This window comes from Balaenoptera borealis (genome assembly GCF_965194805.1).
Source record: "Balaenoptera borealis genome assembly, chromosome: 11".
NCBI classification, from domain to species: domain Eukaryota; kingdom Metazoa; phylum Chordata; class Mammalia; order Artiodactyla; family Balaenopteridae; genus Balaenoptera; species Balaenoptera borealis.
Genome location: NC_138868.1, coordinates 30,222,582 through 30,246,596, shown reverse-complemented (window position 1 = coordinate 30,246,596; position 24,015 = coordinate 30,222,582). Strand labels below are relative to the sequence as shown.

Here is a 24,015-nt window from a genome sequence, read left to right as displayed (position 1 = left end):
ATCTGTTGGCTTTGCCCACACGTGTGAGTGATTGTCCTTGTACCCTTGAGGGCAAATCCTCTTGTCTAGTGTGAGTCATAACAACTGTAGCCTCTTAGCTGGAACCTCAGGTCATATGTGAGGGGAAGACAGCTTGAAGCTGGAGCTGCTCACTCATGCCTTTTCAGTGAAGAGCATGAAATGTAAAAGCCAGGTGGCCCATATCTTTTCATTTTGAGAATTCAGTGATGACCCCTCCAGTTACCCACTAACTCAGTGGTATAACTCCTGAATTTGGAGTTCATCCTTCAGAATCTAAGAGAGGTAATTTTATTCATGCCATTTCCAGTCGGGACAAAGACATCCACTCAATCCCTTGCCCATTCTTTGAATTTGGTGCCCCAGGGCAGTAGTGCATGTGAGTGTACACACACACACACACACAAGCCCACAATTTAGACTCAGTTGTGGAATTTATATAAGTTACAACAAATCAGTGAATAAGAATGATTTCTAAACTATGGTCAGTCAGAGACCAAAAAGCTTGGAACAGATTTTTGACGCTGTTTTACTATTTCTCACTATTCTAAGCTCCAGGAAATATATCTGCTTAGTTTTTATTTAAGAAAAATTATTTTCAGCTAGGATTGTTTTCCATTTCAGATAACAGAATACCTACTTACAGTAGCTTAACGAAATAACAGTAATTTTCTCCCATAACGTTAAAAAGAAGTTTGGAGATAAGCAGCTTCCATATGTTGTCACTCATGCACTCAAGATGGCTACAGAAGATGCAGAAGTCATGGATGCAGTCAAAGTCAGAACTCAAGAGGACTGTATCACTGCTGAGAGCCTTTCTCCTCATCAGTTTCTTATCTGAGAGATAATATCTTTTCCTGAAAGTCCCCATCATACTTCCCCTCATAATGACTATTCATGACTACCCCTGCATGGAAGGCTGAGAAAGTATGTAATTTGCTTTTCCAACTTTATAAAAGACATTTTAAGAAAGAGAAGAATATTGTTAGTTGTTTTGGAATAGATGACCTATATATAGGCTACACAACTCTATCTCTTAGTGCCTGATATGGGGCTTGCTACTGCCCAGTAAATAATTGTTGAGAGAAAGTGATCCAATCCCTCAATAATCATTGGCCCTGCTGATTCTCTTTCTTTTCATCAACTATTAAGAAGTTACACTTAAGCTACAGCAGACCAAAGAGATGTGGATTCTTCGTTCCTAAGTCCCAGAGTTTCTTCTAAGTGGATCCCAGGTGATTTGGATCTAAAACTACTCTGTTTCCTTTCAAGAAAAGATCCAGAAAGGATTGTCTCAGTGAATACATCGCATTGTTTGAATTATAGCATCTTTTAAATATCTTAATATTTGATAAGGCTATACCCTTTCAGCACTCTTCTTTTGAAAACAATACTGGATTATTATTGCTTAGTTCCTATAAAATATCAATTTTTTTTCTGTTTTCTTTCTTCCTTAAAACTTTCTGTTTTTGTAAAATTGAAAATATATTGAGTTTATTGGTTAATTAAAGGAAAAATTAAGTTTGTGATATTTGATTTTCTGTTCAAGATCATGGCAAACATTTCCATTTGTTTGTCTACTACTTCTGAGTCCGTGATTAGTATTTTGAAGCTTTATTCATGTAGATCTTACATGTGTTTTCTTAAGTTTGGAATTTATCTATTTTGTTGCTTTTGTAAATGAGGTAGTTTCATTCACTTATTTTCTAATGGTTTTTATTGGCATGTATTTAGCCCATTGTTTTCTATATGTGAATTTTGTATATAACTACCATACTAGTTCTTTTAAATTTGTAATAGTTTCTCATTTATGTTCTGGGTTTTCCTACAAAATATTTTTTGGGTGTGCAAACAATAATGATTTTATATTCATCTTTTAAATGTCTATATACATCTCTCTTTATTCTTTTCCTAATTGCATTGGTTAGTTCCTCCACAAAAATATTAAATACTACTGATGATAAAAACATTCTTATTTACCTTTTTACTCTATGGGAATGGTCCTATTGTTTCTATTAATTAAGATTCTGGCTCTGAGTTCTTTTCCTATTTTCTTAAGAGGTATTTTCAAGAGTGGATGTTAAGTTTTATCCTTTGCCACATCTATGGAAGTAATTATGCTTTTACTCTTATTATCTATTAAATAATGGTTAATCAGATTTTCCAGTGATTCACTTGTTTCATTCTTATTCATTACCATTAGCTTTAAGACTATGAATTTTTCTTTGATCACTTCTGTAGTTTTATTCCATGAATTCAATATGTATAGTATTAATTATGGTTACTTTCAAAATATTTTACAGATTTAATTTTTATTTCTTCCTTGATACAATAGTTGTCAAGAGAGAAGCTAGGAGGAAGATGTTTGTTGCTTTCTTTTTGTTGTTAATTTCTAATTTGTTTCTTTCTTTCTCTTCCTTTCTTCCCTCTTTCTCTTTCCCCCTTTCTTTTTCTCTGTCCTTTTTTTTTCTTTTTTCCTTGAAGATTGTTAAAGGCATCAAAGCCTTATATTCTATTTTCAAATGAGGTTGTGGAGAAGTGCAAGACCAGCCCATATTTTCCCCCTTATGAGTAACTTCATCTTTTCTCCTCAGATATCTAAGGAATACTTCTTATTTTTGTGGTCCAGAAAATATATTGGAATGTATTAATTATTTTGTGTCAAATTTATCTGGAACACATTATTCTCTTTTAATCAGTAAAATTAATTTTTTTTTTAATTTCTAGAATTTTTTTTTTTTTTAGTGACAATGCTATACATTTTATTTCTTGCCTATTATTTCTGTTTTTTTCTTTTGGATCACTATTCATGCGTTTATGTATCTCCATACCTTTATTTCATATATATCATTTTCTCTCTGATACTTTTATCTGCTTATTCATATTTCATTTTATTTCCTCACTTTTCTCATTCCTGTACACTGTCCATAACTGTGTTTTCAACAATATTTTTATTTCTTGTGCTACTTTTAGTTTGACTTTAATTTTTCGTCCACTCTTTTCTAAAGTTTCTACACCAACATTTTATCTTCTGTTACCTTATTATAGCATTCTTAAACTCTTATATCTCTCCTTTGTGCTCTTGTTTTATAGAAGTTGTTGCTATATTGTTTTAAAAAATCATAGTGATATATTTGTCACAATTTTCTTCTGCTTCAAAATTTCTGGTGCATGATATTTGTTTGACATTTTTCCTGTTTTTTTTTTTTTTTTTCTTTTTATAACATCTTTCCACATAACATCTTTAGACCTTTAGGTGAGTTTTGAAGGTGGTTAAATATGAGGGAGAGTCAAAACCTCCAGTCTGAACCAGAAGTATGAGTGAATTTTCCTAGCCTTAAGTTTGTGCTCTAGGGCTGTTCACAATATAAATTTACTTCTTTTTCTATGCCTCAATGGCAGGCTACTTTCCATATTTTTTACATTTGGTCTTGTTCTTCCCAGCCATCTCTAGACTTCATGCTTAAATTAATTCAAGGAAGCTCCCAACACCACTTATATGTTTTTTTCCCTCCTTGTGTTCTGATGAGTTTTTTTTCTCAAAATGTGCCACATACTTTGGAGAAGTAACTTTTGCTGGCTTTGTTTGAATTCTAAAGCTATGGATATTCTTATTTTGTGTCTTTCCATACCCTAGTATGCTTTTTAGTGTATCTGTCCTCCTTGGTTATATATTTTGGTTTACATTTTATATAGATATAATTTTGTTGAACAAGGATTTTGTATTACCTTTGCTGCTTTGGAGGTGATTTCTAGAAGAATCAGGAGGCAACTCCTATATTTTTCTGTGATTTTTAAAGCTTGAAGATAGTTTATTTTATAATTAACAAAATTTAAATTATAAATGCAACTGTGTGCTCAGTGTTAGAACAAAGTGTATATTGAGTATTGATTTCATTTTCTTCCGTACTTTTCCAGCATAATCATATGATAGTATGATATTACAACCTTTACTTTACTTCACATTGGACTTTTGCAGTATGATAATTTAGAGGGTTACTTTTACAAAAATATTCTGGAATGGCACTATTTTTCCATAGAACTACTCTTAATCTTTGATATTCAACTACTTCTATTTTGGAATGCATATCTCACCATCCATGATGATTTCTTTCTTTTGTATTAATTAACTGGTCTAATTTTAACAGGTTCCCTTGAGTCAGTGACTAGTAGAATTTGAGAAGTTCTGCAATGAGAACTTAGCATAATTCATGGAACCATGAATCTCTTGCAAGTTTGTAACTTTATTTGTAGTCAATTTGCACCGTGTTTGCATTGTATTTTTGGTTGTTTAATAGCTTACAAACAGAAGAAAGTGACCCTCATAGGAAATATAAAGGTTAGGAAAATACATTATTAGTAGGAGGGAAGCAATGTTAAAGTGGAGAAAATTTTTACCTGTGATCATAGGAGAATATTTTCATTTTATGATAAGTTTCCTTCCTACACAGTCTTATAATTACAGGGATTTAAATAATGTATATTGATATGAAAAGGACCTCCTAAACTCCCTTGTTTAGGTAACATGTAAATTCATGAAAGTATAGCTTAGCAAGGAAAATAAAAATTTACTTAAAGTTAAGTAAAATTGTGTTTTATTCTATTTTGACAAGATCCTGGATAAATACATAAATATAAATATATATTGTTATATTTTGTGTGCTATATTTGTTTACATTTTCCATTGCTAGTTCAATATGATTATGAAATTAAGATGATTATCTGTCACCTACTTAAAATAATCCTACCTCAGATATTTTTAAATAATTACATTTACCTACTTTTAAAACTTCTAATTTCACATTTGCTTTAGTACAGATGATTCTTCAATCCATATTAGTGATTGAATCCTTCTTGAATGGAAAAAAACCGTAAATTAGGAATTATAAGACTTGAGTTGAACTTCTTTCCTGACTAGTAAACTTAGTCACGTCATGTCACCTCTCTGAATGCATCTTGTTTGAAGAATATTTTGAGATTTAACTAAAATATTATTGAAAACTTCAAAAGTATATTAAAGTATAAAAGAATCTCTATTCCAAAGAACGTCTAGAAAAACATCATTGGGTGGTATCTAGATGAAATGAAAGAATCAGGCAAATGAGAATTTGCTTGGTCATTTCAGTGACAAAGGAGTCACTTGTGTAATTATCATTTTTGTTTTTCAACAAGGATGATTTTTATGTAGATCAGCCCTTATGGATTTGCATCACTTCATATCCTTTCACTGCTGTGTTTTCTCTTGCCTTTAACATAGCTCAGTCACAGAAGCCATAAGATAACATTCTTAGCATATTTAGTATATTAAATTAATCAGTGCCCACATATAAATATATGCCCACTAGCAGTTCTGTAACAACTCAGTGTCTTTCACATAGGTGATCTAATTTGGCTGGATACCACCAAAACACAAAACTGACTATGGTTCCTGTAGTATCATTTCTGTAGTTATGAGTGTTTAAACATGTCACATCTGGCCTAAACAGATGTATCATTCAGATCCAAACCTGACAATCACTTACTGAGATCCCAGTAATTCAATTATACATGCATAATTTATTACAAATATTTACTGAGAATTTTTGCATCTATTCTTTGTTAATATTACTCTAGGTAGTGGGAATGTGGATGCAGAAGATGCTGTCCCTGCTTTCTAGGAGCTTAGAATTGAATGTAGCAAACACAGGAGTAATGGGACAATTATATTAAAATCAGATATAGGTGCCATTTCCTACCACTCTTCCCTTGTTTACTCTGCTCCAGCCACAAAGGCCTGCTTCCTGGTCCTCAAACATGTTAGTGGAATGTTCTACCCCAGAGAGGCATATGCCTAACACTTCATCTAGCTTTCTGCTTAAATCGCCTCTTTAGTAATGTCTTCCATGACCTTCTTATGTAAAGTGGTACTTTTTCACTCTGCTTTATTTTTCTTCATGGCACTTACAATTTCCTGATATTATATTATGTTATATCATATCATATCATATTATTTTTCTTATTGTCTTTCTCCCCCATTAGTATGTAAACATCCCAAGGGCAGAAGCCTTGATTTGATCACTGCTTTACCAGACCATCAAAAATAGACCCTGGTTCATAGTAGGCATTCAGTAAATTTTTTTTCATAATTCAATAGCTATAATAGAGATATGCACAAAATGTTTTATGTCTGACACTAGACCAGACTTTCATATACATAAATAATTTCAATTAACTCCTACAACCCATGAAATAGCTGCTATTATCTCCTTGTCAGCAATATGGAATGTGAGACATGAAGGATTAATGTGCCTTTATCTGGGGGTATAGTGAGGTACAGCATAGTAGATGATAGAGCCCAGGTCTTCTGAGTCCACTTCCAGTAATCTTTCCACTACACATGGACTGTCCGGTAGCTAGGAGAGCAGATGAGAGGTTAAATACATAACAGAAAATATTCTGTTATTGTTTTTGCTGAGACTCTTCTCACAGGCCTAGAAAACTCTTATCAACATAGATTTTTCTTTAACATAAATCACCCATGAAACCTTGAGTTAGTTCCTTTAGGTAGAGTTTTTATGACCCTGTAGCTCATCCTTTCTATTTATCTCTGAATGGGATGACAGGTCTAAAATGTGGAAAGGGACTGTATGAAGCCACGTGATTTATTGTCTTGGCCAGGTGTCTTTTGGTTGCCAGTGAGAGAACCCCAACTCCAATGGTAAGAGAATTTATTGGCTTATATAACTGGAAAAAAAAAGGTGGATATTCATGTATTGCTGCATTCAAGTATTTGTAGGATTGCATCAAGACCCTGTCTCATTTTCTCCCTCTCTTATTAACAAAAGGCCCCATGGCAGTTCCAAGTCACCTGGTCTTTGGAGTGGATGAAGTCAGGAAAAGAAAGAACAACTGTCCCCATGGTACTTGCAAAATGTTTGAGGAGAGCCCTGATTGGTCTGGCTTAGATTACACACATGTTTACCTAACCCAGGAGGCCTGGGGGCTAGTGAGTTCTTTCAGGGTTCACATCCCTGGGTCCAGTGTGGGCCTGAATCTTATAAAGTGAGAATTATTATAGCATTGGAGCTTCTCTTCACTTCCCTGAAGGAAGGCATGCTATGCAGACAGAAACTATTCAACCACCTCACTTAACTCCCCCTACTCCTATAAACCTTATTTCTGCAGTAAGCAAATCTTTGTGAGAATGTTCCCTATGCCAAGCTCTGGGATAGGCCCTGACTATTATCTTTTTAATCAATAATCCTTGACCTTGAAGATACAGATATGAAGAGAAATGGCCAACATGGAAAAGATAAATAAAATCATAAACCAAGGTAGAAATTGCTTTGGGAGCTCAGATGAAGCACTGAAAAAATATGGACCTGTTTCCTGACCATGCCCCTCTATATCCCTCCTTCACCATTTCCAGTAATTTTAGATGACAGTCTCCTTGCAAACTCTAGTGTATCCTTGGCCATATTCTTTCTGCATTTGTTCTGTCATCAAAGACACTCCCTCTCTAAGTCATCTCAAACAGCTCCAAAGCTGCCTTTCCAAAGTCATGGTTTTGCAATGTTTTAGGATCTTACTGTCCTCTTTTTATTTCATGCAATTCCTTCAGTGACATTTTGTTCTTAGACATCAGGGACTGTTGCTGGGAGAGGAAAGGGATGGGAACAAGTGGGGAGGGTTAAATCGTGGCAGAAAGTGAAGTCGGGGTACCTTCAAATTAGATTTATTTATTAGCATGATGACTCACAGGATAATAATGCCACTTTGCCAGTAGCCAGGATAGAAGGCAAGACTATAAAGGAATAACTGGCTGATACTTAGAGGCATTCAAGTTGTAATATCTTTAGGAAGTTAAAAAAGTACCTTAGTGTCTGCTTACTCATCCCTGGGCAGGATGTTCTAAGCTGGAAGAAAAAAAAAAAGTTTGCTTTCCTCTGATTCTGATTGTCAAGGACAAAAGGCCCAAGTTCTGCCACTAATTAGATTTGTGACCTTGAGAAGTCACTCAATCTAGCTTAACCTCGGCTTTTTGTTAAAGAAACAGTTGGTAAATTATATCTATTTTATGGTTTGGTATCAAAATCTATCTACATATCTAGTATCATACCCACTGACATGTTTATATGATATGTATATATATACGAAATATATATATATACATATGTATATATGTGTGTGTGTATATATATATATATATTAGAGAATGTTTACTAAGGTCCTGTTCAGCAATAGAAGACAGTAGGTATTGAGTAAATCATCTTCCTTATTGTTCCCTCTTCCTCCCACTTAGTCTTGGTTTCCACCTTTACAGATGGCTGAGCTGAGTCAACTGATCACTAAAATACCTTTTCTTGTCTGAATTCTATTCTTTTGGACATTTTTATATCTTTTACAAGTGAGGAAAATAGCATTATTTTCCAGAAATTATTTTGTGTAAGTAACATTTCCTCTGGTCAGAAGAACTCTTCTGCTCAGTGTTCTCACACACATTTTTTTTCTACCATAAATACATTTAAAGAGTCATTACCGCTCAGTTTTACCATAGAGATTTCCAAGTTACGCAGTGCCGGAGAGACAGCCAGAGCCTTTGGGAAAGGGAGAGGCAGCCTTCAAGGGGGACAGAGCTCACCCTCCGCGCATGGCTTTCTCCAAGAAGTTTCTTGGGGATGAAGGGTGGGTCAGTTTCCACGTGTATAGTCACTGCAGAATTTCTTTACTCTTCATCTTTGCCCTCACTTGGAGAGGAAATGATTCAGAGGACAATGGGACAGAGCGTTTCTTCTAAAGCCATCCTACCCATCATCACATCAGCACTGAAGTTAGCTTCGTGTTTCCTGCCAGACTCAATGAGCTCAATTTCCATATCATTTTCCAGGACTCTGGAAGAAACTGTCACAACCCACAAACAGACCAGTAGAATCATAGAATAACAGAATGATAGAGTCAAAAACAACTAAAGAAGTCACCCCCATTTAACTCCTTGCTTTAAGGATAAAGAACTTGATGGTCCTTAAGATTAAGTGACTTGCTCAAGGTCTCAGAATAAGTTAGTGACAGAGAAAAACAAACCAATATTGTCATTACCCATCCCTGGTTAACATTTATGTAACACTTTAAATTTACAGAATGCCTCTTCTATATGTGTCCTATTTCACAATTAAATTTATTTAAATTATTTATTATTTTCATTTCCACATACAGGGAAGCTAATTTGAGGTTAGAAAAGATTAAATAACTGTTTCTGAGATCATATCTCCAGAAAATACCAGAACATAGATTTGCATTCCAGTTATTTTTATTTATTTATTTGTGTGTGTTTGTTTCCCTTGTCATCCATCCAGTCAGGGAACAGCTGGCCAGCCTTCCTTTATCAAATTTTAATTAAGGGAAAAAGTAATGAAAGGTATCCATAAATTAGACCCTGATGATTTAAATAGAAAAGAAATCTATTGTGTAATTGGTGGCTTTAAATTTACAATGGACAGACTTGTTTTTGATTGCTATAGAACCATGACTTTTAGAAATCTTAGTAAATAAATACTAACATACTCCTGATTTGGCTTCAGTAGAAAATTTAATATGTCTTTTATTAGGGAAACTGGTGACTTTTTATTTAAAAAACATGAATTATTAATTGAGGTAACATTAGAAATACCTATAAGAAAAGGGAAGAGTATAAAAATTACCCATCCACGACTTTACAATCTAGAGAAAACATTTGGTATACATGCTTTCAGATTTTTAAAATTGTCTTATGCATATGTATAATTCTTTAAACAAAAAAAAAGTGATTATACTATGTGGACTCTTTAAACTATTTTAAAAATAAATTAAGATCATTTTCTTATGAATATATACAAAGATTCTTTTTTAATCACTGCCTAATACACATTTTATGCATAAAAAATATTTAATTTCCTTTTGCTACACATTTCAGTTATTTCAAATTTGACATTATAAATCATGCTACAGATGAATACCCTTGTTTATAGATATTTGCACATTTCTCTGATTATTTCCCTAGAATATATTTCTAGAATTGAATGGCCAAATCACAGAGTATGCATATTTTTACAACTTTTTATACATCATGGCAAATTGCCTTCTAGGGTGGGGAGGATGGTATTCTTCCTACCACAACACTCTGTCTTAATAACGTCTGATTTCCCCCATCCAAATACTATTTTCTGAGTTTAAGGGAATGGCTTTGATCCATGTTAGTAATATTTATCACCAATGACTTTAGGAAAAAGAAAAACTCTTACATGTAAGATTGATTCAGATATTCTGGCTCCTAGAAAATTATAAAAAGAATCCTAGCCTCTGGATTTGGGTACACTGTGAATATGCCTAGTACAAGGGATTCTAGTACTTGGTTTCTAGGAAGAAATAGATGGAGACTCTTCTGGTCTGCTTTTCCAGGGCCATGGTCATTGGCAGTATAGCAAAGAGCGTAGATTATAGAGCCTGAGTATCTGCATTTAAATGCTGACTCTATTACCCACTAGCTGTGTGACTTCAGGCAATTACTGAATTTCTCTGTACTTGTTTCTTTACCTTTAAATGAGGATGGTAATAGTCCCTATTTAGCAGTGTTGTGTGAAGATTAAATGAGTTATACAGTTAAAGCTCTTGAATAATGCCTGACACATGAAAATACTAAATAAATATTAGCCGTTATTGTTGATATTATTGTTATTAAGCTGTAGCAATTATTACTGAAAGCCAAATACATAGTAGATACTCAACAGTGTTTGCTGAAAGAATAGTAAAGGAATGGTGAATGCATCTAGAGAGAGAGTTCTTGGCTAGAGACACAAATCTGGGAGCCTCCTACAGAGCAATGGTAGGTGAAGTAGGTAAGTGATTGAAGGGTGGTCCAGCAAAGAAAGTTGAGGAATGAAGTCCTTGACTCAGGAAATACTACTCATGTCTACTATCAGAAAGAAGAAAGTAAGTTTATAAAAGACACAGGTGGAGCTGATGTTGGTGATGAAATAGTTGGAAAACCAGGACAGCAAACAGAGCAGCCTATTCCGGTTTGAGCAGTGGCTTTGGGTTTTAACCCTGGGAGATAAAGATGAAGAAAATAGATATGAGAGGGAATAAGGATCCCTTTGCCCCTGTCCATGACTTTAGGATTATAGGTGACCTGATATACTAGCAATAAACTCTTAAAAACCAGCAAGGAGTTAAGGTATGGTTCTTTCCAGATAATAATTGCATTTTCTCTACAGCTGCACTGTCTGACATGATAGCCACTAGTCATATGTGACTACTTAAATTTTACTTGATTAAAATTAAATAAAATTTAAATTCAGTCCCTTGGCTGCACTGGCCACATTTCAAATTTTCAATAGCCACATATGGTCAGTGGCTACATATTTTACAGCACTGAATTAAACATTTCCATCATTTCAGAGAGTCCTATTGGACAGTGCTGCCTTCTATGATCTGAAGGAGTTAGCAGTGTGGGGATTTCAGACACCCTGGCAACAAGGAAACTGTGATTTGAGGGTACAGCACATCCTGAGCCTTATTTAATTCCTGAGATCAGTGTATCAGTCTGGTCTCAGCAGGAAAGAGACACTACACACAGATTGGACAATTTGAGGAGAGTTTAATAATAGATTCCCATTGGCTGGACCAAAAAGAAAGCCAGAGGGTGAAAGAACCTGTTAATGTAATCCACTAAGGTCAGGTGTAGAAGGATGGACCACAGATCTGCAGGGTTACTTGGCAACTGTTGACAGAAATGACTTGTGTCATTTCTCCAGCGCTGAGGTCTTTGACCTACTGAGGGAAGCATGCAAAGTGAATCCTTGCTCTTCTCTCTGGGTAGTCTGATCTTTTCCTTCTGTCTTCTCACAAAGAGGCTTTGGGGAGCCTTTTTTTTTTTTGACATTTTTCGCACGTTAGAAACACACTGTTTAAGTTGTGCCTGGGTGGATTTTATTTTACACTTGGAGAGTCTGACTTTTTTTATGTTAGTGAATTACCCATTAGTTAGGCATTAAAATATACAATACAAATCAGAACCAGGCTTGGGCATAACCTCAGATGACCGAGGCTATGGGGTGAGGGAGAGGAAGGGGAGAAAGCCCTCTTGACTATACAAGTAAATTTGAGGTATGGAGCCTTGATTTTCTCAAGGATGAAGAAAATGTGGAATTAAGTAGGGAAATATCTGTTTCCTTTTTGATGTCTGGATACAGTCACCAGGCAGCTTTGCTTTTTGAAAGTTAGATTGGGAGAGAAGTATTATACATTTGGTTATGGAACTTGGTCCCCTCACAGACAGTTTCTCACTACTGGTATTTTGATAAGTGATAAGTGGTTCAAGACAATTCAAGAAGAAATTCTTATTCAGCATAAGACCACCTCCCAACACCCACCCAACTAAAAATTGTGTAGCTCTTTAGTTTGTGTGTGGCAGGTATCAATATTAATATCTCATTTTGGAGATGTGGAAACTGAAACTCAGATTAAACAGTTCAGTCTGAATCACACATTTAATTGGTACTAGGATACTCAGAGCCTTCCAATAAAAACTGGTGCTCTTCTACTAAACATTTTTCTGGCATATATAAAAAAGGGATATCACTTATTTCTTGTTTTGATTAAATTTTAATTGAAGAGAAAATGTGCATACATGAAACAATGAGATGGTATTCCATAAATTTAAATATACTGAGGACTCATAGTACCTTCTAGGCAAATTCATTTTCTTTCCCTCCAAACCTGTTTCTCTTTCCATATTTTCTATCTTGGTTACCACCATAATCTTTTGAATCACACAAGCTGGAAACCTGAGAGTCATCTTAAATTTTCTTCTCTTTCTCAAATCTTTCAGTCCATCCTCCAAGTCCTAAAGACTGCTAAAGATCTATCCCCTCCTCTCCAACCCCACGCCTCTGCTCTAAGTCACGTATTCCTCATCTCTCATCAGAACTGTTCCAATAGCATCTTCACTGGGCTATAGCTCAATCCCAGTCTGAGCCGTTTTCCATCCTGGTCCCTTGGAGACTTTCTTTAAAGCCACATCTGAGCATGCCATTCCAGTTACTATAGCGGTAATTCCCAAACTCTGGCCTTTCTAGTCTTGATTACCTGATTTTAGTCATAACGGCAGATTATCTATACCCAGGGCTGATTCAGCTAATGTGAAGCAAATATGGCCACAGTGATCATTAAATAATGAAAAATAACTCACTCTTTCTGATTTTCCTTGTTCTAAGCAATAATAACTGAAATCACAGGTTGGAATATGCTGATCATATGATGTTTTTATATGAGAATCATTAAACTAAATACATAAGTACTAACTGTTTAGAAGAGTTATTAGCATAACACCTAAAATCATCTTAGGGTAAATGTTTCAGCATTCAGAAAACACAGGACTTTAAGGCTTAACTCCTTAATGTGATACCAAGATCCACTAGAATCTGACCATATCATTCACATTCTCTCTCATTGGGTCTTACTTTTTTTTTCTGTAATTCTAGATAATTATGTATTCTGACAACTGGTTAGATCCTGGTACAAAGTAGATATTCAATAAATATTCATTGAATAAGCGCATGAAAAGAACTTGCCTGCCCTACTAGATGTTAAGCTCCCTTAAATTCGGGATCAACATGTTGGTCATCACTCTCTCTCTCCTTTTTCTCCAGAACATTGTGCATATAATAAATGTTTGTTGAGGTGACGTGCCAGAAGTATGTAGATAAAATACATCACTGGCAATAAGAAAAGTAAAAGAGCAATATGAGCCAGTGGTTGTAACAGAGGTAGTTGTAACAGAGGTGGTGTGATTTGAGATAGGTCTTGAACTAAGGGTGAAGAGAGAGAAGGAGATAGGGAATTCCATGTGGGGGAAAGAATAAAAGGTCAAGGTGGGGCAGATCATGAGCGACTTAGCTAGAGTGTGCATTTGAGAGGAGGTTTCTGTGTAGCAAAGAATTTAAACTTGCTCAAAGAGAGGTCTAGGCTTTGTGCTCGGCTTCTGGGAGGTAGTCTTGGAATGTCATACCTAATAAGAATGTCTTTGTTCGCCTGTAAGTCTTGGGTCACATTGGATAGTCTAACAAAGAAATTAAGGGTGCAGGCTTTGAGTCACATGGTACAGTCTACCTCCAGAGGGACTGGAGACTGAGATCCACCACATAGGCAATCAATCATGCCTGTGCCTGATGGGCCCCTAGTAAAAACTGTGGATACCAAGGCTCAGGTGAGCTTCCCTGGTTGGCAGTATTCTGTGAGTATTGTCACATATCAGTGCCAGGGGACTAACACTGCTCTGATGCCACAGGAAGAGGACAATTTCAAGCTACATGTTTGAAAACCTCCTGGACTCAGCTCTCCCCACCTGTTAACTTGGCTGATTTTTAAGCTGTATCCATTCGCTGTAACAAACTGTAACTGTGAATGTAACTGCTCTCAGAGTGTTCTATGAGTCCTTCCAGTGAATTGTATCAATACCTGAGGCTGGTTGTGAGAACCCTCTGAGTTTGCAGTTGGTGTCAGAAGTGAGGAAAGTCATGAGCACACTCTTCCCTCTACCTTTGCAGCTGGCGAACTTTCCTACTTGCCGACTCAGTTTAGATCTAAAATTATTTTTCTTTTTATTTATTTATTTATTTGGTTGTGCCAGGTCTTAGTTGCAGCAGGCGGCCTCCTTAGTTGTGGCGTGCAAACTCTTAGTTGTGGCATGCATGTGAGATCTAGTTCCCTGACCAGGGATCAAACCCGGGCCTCCTGCATTGGGAGCGTGGAGTCTTAACCACTGCACCACCAGGGAAGTCCCCCAGATCTAAAATTATTTTTTAAAACAAAAGAGTCCATGGAATCCCATTACCTAGAGCAGATGTAGAAGGAGTTGCTGTGACTGCAGCAGGCTACAGACTCCACATCTTGCTGCCTTGACCTTTCTCTCACTGGCCTTGGTAGTCCTGAGGCCTCGGGCTATGCCCATACCCTCAGAAAACCCCCATCACTGGCTAGATGCTCTGCTAGAGGAAGGAAAAGTAATAACATCTTAACACCTACTGAATGTAGCCTTGCAAGCTATTTCATGGCATTTCATTTAATCCTTCAGTCACCCTCTGGGTTAGGTATTTGTCCCTTTTACATGCATAGAAAATAGGCTTAGAACAATTAGGAGCTAGCCCAAGGCCACACAAGTGAGTGCAAGGCAGAGCTGGGATTAGAAAGTCAGCAGAAGTTCAACTTGATCCTTCAGTAATAGGGAGATAACTTGGGGGGCTGAGTAGGGCAGGAATTTCACAGGAGAAGCATGGGAGGAATATGCAGTGTCAGTGTGGAGTCAAGAGAGGAATGAAGATGCTGGGCGATGGTTGAAAGATGAATAGAGTCATGGCTGTGCTTCAGCCAAGCTGCTAGAGATACAGTGTGGATACAATTTAACTTCACAGAGTCCTGGCCTTTTAGGTCAGCACTGGAAGAAAAAAAAAAAAAGAGAATTTCCTGGACCATTGCTCTCTGCCCCACCTCTTTAAATAGTGAAGAAACATCCTTCTGTGTTTAAATTTTTTTAAAAGCTATTTCATTTTAAGTCACTCATGATTTCACCTGTCAAAGGACAGGCTTTCTCAGAACTAGGAAGAAAATGAATAAAATCTAGAGAAGATCACTAAAGAACTCTAAACCATGAAAGTGTTTCAGTGGTATGTGTGAAAAAAAAAGAAAATCCTGGTGACCTCTGCCAAACTGGAGTCAAAACCAACTCACTTTGTGAGATAAAACTTCTTGACTTGAAGTATTTGACACATAGAATCGTAACAATGTAGGGCATAGGGAAGCTGCTATGACAATGTAATAGCTAGTGGGTGTGAAGCACTAACTCCCTTACGTTCCCACAATGCATTAGCTCATGTAATACACTAACCCTGTGCATGAGGCAGGTGTGTTTAGACCCACCCAGCTGTTCCAGCACAACTATAATTAAATCATCATTTTGTAATTTGTTGTTTAGTGTGTATCTTCTGTTCTAGAATGTAAGTTCTCTAAGGACACAGACCTGGCCTGTCTTACTGATCAGTTCCTCAATGTTCACATGCCTTACCTTCGATAAATATTCTGAGAATGCATGCTGAGTATATATTGCAGCTCCAAATTCAAACTCGGTTCTTCTGACTCTCAGGCAAAGTTGTACACGGTGGGACCCAGGATGATCATTTAGGTCACTATAAACTGACCCCTTAGCTTCTTCCCCAGTGACCTTTGTTGTATCTTAGTTGCCTGACCTATCTGAACCACAGTTTCCCATCTATGAAGTGAAATGCTTGGGATTAATGACTCCTGAAGTCCCATGAGTCTTTGTGAAGCTATGAGTCCCTGAATTTCATTAGTTGGTATTTTAGTCGAATTCATCTTTAAGAGAAGCAAAGCCTGTCATATGTGATATGGGCCATGGTGCAAATACGTTTCTTCTGATATTATGATTTTTTTTTCCTCCTTCGCCAGGGGATCCCAATAAATTCAGTAAAATTAGGCATCTGTTCCCACTTTACTAGCAATAAGAAGATCTGCCTTCATGTTCTGATTCTGTGATCACTTGATGATATTGAGCACCTTTGGCTTTCAAGCTCCCCATCTGTCATTAATAACAATAATGATAATAATAATACATAATAGTAAGAATAAGAATAAAGTCTAATATTCTTGGAATGTCACTGCTATAACTGAATGTTTGTGGCCCCCTGAAATTCATATGTTGAAACCTAAAGCTTTATGAGGTGGTATATTGAGGTGGAGCCTTTGAGAGGCCATAAGGGAAGAGCCCCCATGAATGGGATTAGTGCCCTTATGAAGGAGACCCCAGAGAATTCTCTTGTCCCTTCTACCACGTGAGGAGTCAGTAAAAAGACGGCCATCTATGAACCAAGAAGTAGGCTCTCACCAGACACTGAATCTATCAGCGCCTTAGTCTTGGACTTCCCAGCCTCTAGAACTGTGAGAAATAAATTTCCGTTGTTTATAAGCCAGCTTATCTATGGTACTATGTTATAGCAGCCTGAATGGACTAAGACAGCCAGGTACTATGCCCTCACTTTATATTTTTAATTCATTTAATTTGTAAGACAATGTTATGAACCAGATACTATTATCACCACAAGTGACTATGGAAACAGAGACTCAGAAGTAACTCGCTTGGGGTCTCACATCTTAGAAGTGGTGGGAAAAGGAATTGAAGCAGACCTCTCTGACCTATAGATTTAAAGACTTTAGCCATTACATTGATAGCCTTTGAGATGAGTGAGGTGGACCAGTCCAATTTTTGGACTTTTAAGTTAATTTTGTGTTTTTAAAGTCTTTGTGAAAATCTGATGAAAGTTATAATGTGCCTTCCCCAGAAAAATAAATATGATTATAATCAATATTTTGGAGGCAGTGTAAAGATTTCATAAACTTCCTAAAATGTAGCAATTGGAACTTCAGAATAAAAAAAAAACAACAACAAAAAAAGAAAAGCCCCAAATCTGAGCTAGATTTTCTCTAAGAGCATCTTCCAGAATGGACTTTCAGGAGCCTATGAGGAAAATCGTTTTAAGAAAAGTCACGAGTACAATTAACCCCTTTCACCATTAAGTCTGTATACTATGGGTTTAGTTATACTGAGGCCCCAAACCATCTCCTCGCCTGCCTGTAGGCTGGAGAATTCAGCCTGATTGCTGATTACCACCATTGTCACGAGTTTCCACGTTTGCTCCAAGTTCTCAGATTTCTGTTTTTCAATTTTAATTTGCTCGGGACGTTGCAGGAAGAGAAACCGTGGGGGCATGATTAAAAACATATGGCATATGAGGTGGGGAGGGGGAGCAGTGAGCACAGCGGGAGGGAGGAGGGTTGCTAAATTCAGTGTTTCTAATAAAGGAGAGTGGGAGAGTATTTGCTACTTTTGCTTGGGCTAAACTGTACTGTGTAATACTCCTCTCTCTTGCCCTCCAGGTCTAGCTTGGCAGGTAGAGAAGGAGATTAGGGAACTGTGATGTTACGGTGTCTGGTGTCTGGAGATACATATGTATATATATCTCCCTCTGGAGAGCTTTCATATTCTCTAATGACATAATGACAGCCATCTCTGTCTCTGTCTCTATCTCTATTGTCTCCTGTTAAACGAACAGGACAGTAATGGTTCCCAAACCTGATCTGGCATCAGAACCCCTTGAGGAACCAGAATGTTCCCAAATACATATTCACGGGTCCACCCAAGATGCACTAAATCAGACCCGTGGGGGAGCTGCCATTTGCCTTTAAGTATATATCCCCCTTGTGTTGTCAGTTTCCTCTATCAGAATTCTTTTACAGTGTAATAAAGGCTAAATGGACTCCCAGGATATTACTGCTATAAATAACTTAACACCTGTTAAAGTGGACACTTGTGGATTTGGGCTACCCAAAGTCCACTCTACCTTCTGTTGATCACAGCAGCTATGTTTCCTTTTAGGAGTTTTAGGAATTGATCTCTCCCCATTGTGTGCAGATTTAATTGGATTTACTCTTGCTTTCACCTGGTAATGGGAAGGAAGAATGGTAAATTAGGTTAGTGTGTTCTATCTCTTAAGAATGTCTGAAGTGATAGAAAGGCATCAGAGAGAAGGAGAAGAAGAAGGAGGAAGAGGAGGAGGGGGAGGGGGAGGGGAGGGGGGAGGGAGAGGGAGAGGGAGAAGGAGGAGAAGAAGGAGAAGAAGGGGAGGAAGAAGAGGAAGAGGAAAAAGAAGGAAAAAGAAGGATGGATGCACATGTGCTCCGGCATGAGCATGCTGGTTAGGCTGCGTGGGAGTTCCTGCCCCTGAGGTCCCCAGAGCTTCTCTGGTCCCTGTTCTTTCCTGGACTGGTTCCCTGGGACTTCTCTCAATTCTGTGAGCCACCTGAATCTTTCCAGTGAATTTCTTTTAGACTTAAGTTAGCCAGAGTCTTCTTCTGTCACTTATCCTTACATCCAGTTTTCTAATCCAACACCTTTATTTTATGTAAGAAATAACAGAGATCCAAAGATCCTAAGTTACTTGCCTAAGGACTCCAGGTTAATAAGTGGTGACATTGGCCTGGAATCTGGATCTCTTGATTTCAGGGATGAGCCATGAGTATTGGTTTGCCTTTATCATATGGTTCCTCAGTTTTCTGTTTAACCTCACTGTGATTTTCTAGATTCTTTTGGAAGTTAGGCCAATAGGAATAAGAAGCCCCTCTTTGTCTGCTAATGTCACATTTGGAAACACAACTTGCATCAGTTCTCAAAATATTTCACAGGGCAGCAGGCCTTGCAGCCTAATTTCCTGCCTTTGGCAAATATCTATTTTAGATGTTTGTAAAGAAGATGAACTCTCTCCTCCACTGGGGCACCTGGCTCAATATGCCACCCCTATGGGGAGAAGACACTTTCTTCTCACAGCCAGTGGTTGTCCCAAAGCCCCAAGGTGTAGCTATTGATTGAGCACGGTCGAGTTGAAGAGGTGGGTCAGCCATGCTATTTTCATCTTGACTTTTCCCCCCAAAGACACCACCATACACATTATGTAGAAATATTTACACTAGTTAAACCTGGAGATGGAGTCTGAGGTGGTTCAAGTCTGTTGGTTGAGGAGGAATTAAAAGACACAGGTCACAGAGGTTTTAGGAAGTGCCTGAAAATAATTGTTTCCTCCTGTTTGTGATCATCTCCTCCTTCTCTGTCCATATCATTCACAATGCTTTAATAATGGTTCTATCTATTTTAACCCATTCTTTATCATTTCACACAGTTCTTTTCATTCATTCAGTACTTAGTAGTTCACTTACATTACATACTATTAAATTTTCCCAGTACCCTGGAAAGTAGACTCCTGTGAGCCATAGGGACACTTCTAGAGAGGTTAATAACATGTCCAAGGTATACATGCCCCATAAATGGCAATATGAGATCAGAAACCTGGTATCCTGGCCTTGTGCTGCTGCTGCCGCTTCTTTTACACTGAATTGCTGTCATCATGCTGGCAGTGTCTTTGGGGAGGAATAAAGGGGTGAGTATAGAAGATACAAGAGAAGGCTTCAAGTCAGATGTGAGAGTTTTCTGACTGTATATAAATCACTTGCCATTATTCCTCTACCATTCACTAGAGATTGGGTAATTTGTTAACCAATTTATTCATCAAAACTTCTATTACTCTCTTACTGTGTACCTCCAGTTCCAAAAGGAATAAAACACAGCACTCCCTCTCCTAATTTTAAGTTCTTACGAAAAACTGCCTGGCCCAACTTGTCAGGTGGTTCCCTTTGAGCCAAATCAGTTGCAGACATGGTGGGTTCCATTGTGAAAGGTGGATTTGGGAATCTCACTCTGTGATCTGTTACTCTCTGTGATGTTGTTTGTCACATAGTTAAGGAGTTGGGAAGCCAACCTAATAGATGCCTTCACACAACAAGGTATAACGTATTGTGCAGTAATATAGTGTAAGTGGGAAAGAGCTTAATTTATATCAATTCTGCTTTTAAGGTACATGGCATGGAGATGTTGGCCATAAAATAAAGATCTTACAGAGGAGCTTGGTATTTTGTTGAGGTCTTTAGGAAGGTATGGCACAGCAATACCTGGGTCTAAAATACTTTAAAGCTATAATAGAGTAAGTAAAAATTAATAGTATGTAGGGCTTCCCTGGTGGTGCAGTGGTTAGGAATCCACCTGCCAATCCAGGGGACACGGGTTCGAGCCCTGGTCTGGGAAGATCCCACATGCCGCAGAGCAACTAAGCCCGTGTGCCACAACTACTGAGCCTGCACTCTAGAGCCCGCGAGCCACAACTACAGAGCCCGTGTGCCACAACTACTGAAGCCCGTGCACCTAGAGCTCGTGCTCTGAGAAGCCACCACAATGAGAAGCCCATTCACTGCAACAAAGAGTAGCCCCTGCTCGCTGAAACTAGAGAAAGCCCATGCGCAGCAACGAAGACCCAACGCAGCCAAAAATAAAAATAAATAAATAAATTTATAAAAAAAAAATTAATAGCATGCAAGCAAGTCACCTAAGTACTTTCAATTTTGAACAGAATTCTCTGGAGGAAATGCATCCTATAAATCTCATAAAAATAAATGAAAAATAATGTTGGTCATCATAAACTAAGTGTGAGAGTATATTGTGTACCCAGGAGAGAGGATCTTTTTTTTCTTCCTCCTAGCTCTGTTATGGAAAGTGTTAAGACATATTATCAGCCAGGCTCTTGATTTGGAAATGATCCATAAGCCATGAAACATTAGTGGAAGTGAGTATATTGGTGCTATGACCATTCTGGGATATTAAAATGCCATTGACATCCATAATTACCAATGTATAAAAATAACAAATGCTAATGAAATGACCCAAGTGCTGAGAGCATGAAGTTTGGCCCTTGTCAATGTTTCGCTTCATGAAATATAGGCCATTCTGCTTCCCCTGCTTACGTCAGACTGTCCAGGAGAATATGCACTTCATTATTCTACTGCTATCCATCAAGACTTTTGTACCCAAAAAGTATTAGGGGGAAACAGTGCCTTATCTTTTTCCTTTTTTTTGCAGGCTGGAGAGTTTGTTGAATAATGGAGTTAAGATTTTGGAATGCGGAAGTGATTCTTTGGGCCCAGGTAATCTGATTATACTGTTTGTATTTACCAGTGAATACTATTTGCTATAGACTGCATGCTTGTGTTTCTCTGAAGTTCATACATTGAAAACCTAATTCCCAATGAGATGGTATTAGGGTGTGGGGCCTTTGGAAGGTGATTAAGTTTAGGTCATGAGGACTGAGCTTCCAGGATGGGATTAATGTCCTTATTAGAAGAGAAAGAGATGAGAGTTTACTATCTTGGCCATGTGAGGGCACTGTGAAAAGGCAGCTATAGACAAGCCAGAAAGCAGGCCCTCCCCAGGCCACAGATCTGCCAGATCTTAGAATTGATCTTGGATTTCCCATCCTCCAGAACGGTGAGAGATAAATGTTTCTGGTTTAAGCCTCCCAGTCTATGGTAGTTTTGTTACAGCAACTCAAGTTGATACAAGTCTTCCCTGACCAAGCCTCAATATCACACTCTTTGTAATAAGGTGCAAGTTTGGCATTTACACTAAAACATGCCAGATGACTATAGTTGAGAGTCATGTATTGAGGATTACAAATTTATATGAATTTCAAATTTTGGATAACAATTAATCAGAGTGGTAAAGAAAAATGGCATTCTTTGGGTGGTTTATCAAATGTCTACTGAATATCTACTGTATACAGAGCATTGATTCAGATACTAAGAATTGTCTGGAATAGATGCTAAGGACTTACAAGATAATGTTCTCATTCACACAGAAGAGGAAACACATGTATTAAATGATGTGAGGTCAGTTAGGGAAGAATGCACCAGTGCCTGATAAATATCATCCAAATACAATCTCTATGCTAAGAAAAAGCAGTGTTAGACTTCCCTGGTGGTCCAGTGGTTAAGAATCAACCTTCCAATGCAGGGGACATGGATTCACTCCCTGGTCAGGGAACTAAGATCCCACATGCCGCGGGGCAACTGAGCCAGTGCGCCGCAACTACTGAGCCTGTGCGCTCTGGAACCCATGCCCCAGAACTAGAGAGAAGCCCGCGCGCTGCAACAAAACATCCCGCATGCCTCAACTAAGACTCAACACAGCCGAATACATTTTTTAAAAAAGAAAAATTTATGAGACCAAGTGTTAAGGTGACCAAGACCAACAGATTCATAAGTAAAAATCATGAATAGATAATTCACAGAAGTGAAATATTGCTCATTTACAAAGATGAGAGGATGTTCATTTTCACTAATAATCAAGGGAGTGCAAATGAAACCAACAACACTGATATACTAGTCTCTCTATCAACTTGGCAACTTTTCTTTTTCTCTGTGAAGACAATTCTTCATGCAGGCAAGGCTGCGCAGCCCATCGGGGAGTTACTTGGCAAGATGTAACAAGCATCTTCAAATATTCACACCCTTTGCCTCTGGTAATTCCAATTCTGGGAACCTCTCTGCTAAAGAAATAGCTAATTCTAAATAACAAAAAAGCTTTTTCAGGTGAACAGCAGTGCCTTTTTTAATGGTGGAAAATGGAAAACAATGTAAATTCCTGAATTTGGGAAACAATTAAGTAAATTATGGTAAATTGACTTAAGTGCTAACGTTTATTGTTTAGACTTTGCCAGATTCTGTTCTAGCCACTTTTGGTGTCTTAATGCATTTAATTTTCATGGAAACTTTGTTACTATTCCAATTTTACAGATGAGGAGACTGAGGCATAGAGAGGATAAATAACTTGCCCAAGGTCACCCAAGTAGCATATGGCAAGGAAGGGATTCAAATTTAGGTGGCCCTAGACTGATGGGCTAGTCTACAGATATTTAATAATAAGTTTATACAGCATATCTAATACTGACAATTCTTACGAAAGTGTTAAAATAGCCCAATACATTGTGAGACAATAGCCTAATTCAAAGCTATTTTCAAAACCAACCATATATAGAGTGTATGTAATAAATAGAGATATATATTCTGAATTTTACTGGCTTTTAAGGCCTTCCTTTTGATTCCATAGCATTCTCCTATTTCCTGCTCCTTCATTACATGACTCTTCCTCTAATATCTAGGTTGTTTTTCTGTCCCCCTCCCTGCTTATGTATATTATATAAATTATAAATGACTTCACGCTCACATAGGTTATCCCCTACTCTCACTCTTCTGTAGATACTTTTTCAAAGCCCAGTGTCAGTTCTACCTCCTCCAAGATCTATCTAAGATTGTTCCAGCTCATGCTGACCACTCAGTTCTCTGATAGCCATTGCCCTGACCCCTCACAATTTCCTACTCTATCCCATGCTGTCTCACTTACTCATCCCTTCACGTGTATCTATATGTGTTCTCTGAACTGATCTGTGTGCACCTTGAGGATAGGAGTTACTTTGTATGTCTCTTATCTCTGCAACAGCTCGTATCAGAAGATTGAGTACAAAAACGGCCTCAATA

General features: G+C 37.6%; 1 long non-coding RNA gene across 1 annotated transcript in view; it reads right to left on the bottom strand.

Moving 5' to 3' along the window:
• Positions 1 to 23,358, bottom strand: part of LOC309606598 — a 330,419-nt gene extending 307,061 nt beyond the window's left edge. Inside the window, exon 1 of the long non-coding RNA XR_014231978.1 lies at positions 20,813 to 23,358. This is a non-coding gene — a long non-coding RNA (uncharacterized lncRNA). The remainder of the gene's footprint in view (positions 1 to 20,812) is intronic.
• Between the last annotated feature and the right edge of the window lie 657 nt (positions 23,359 to 24,015).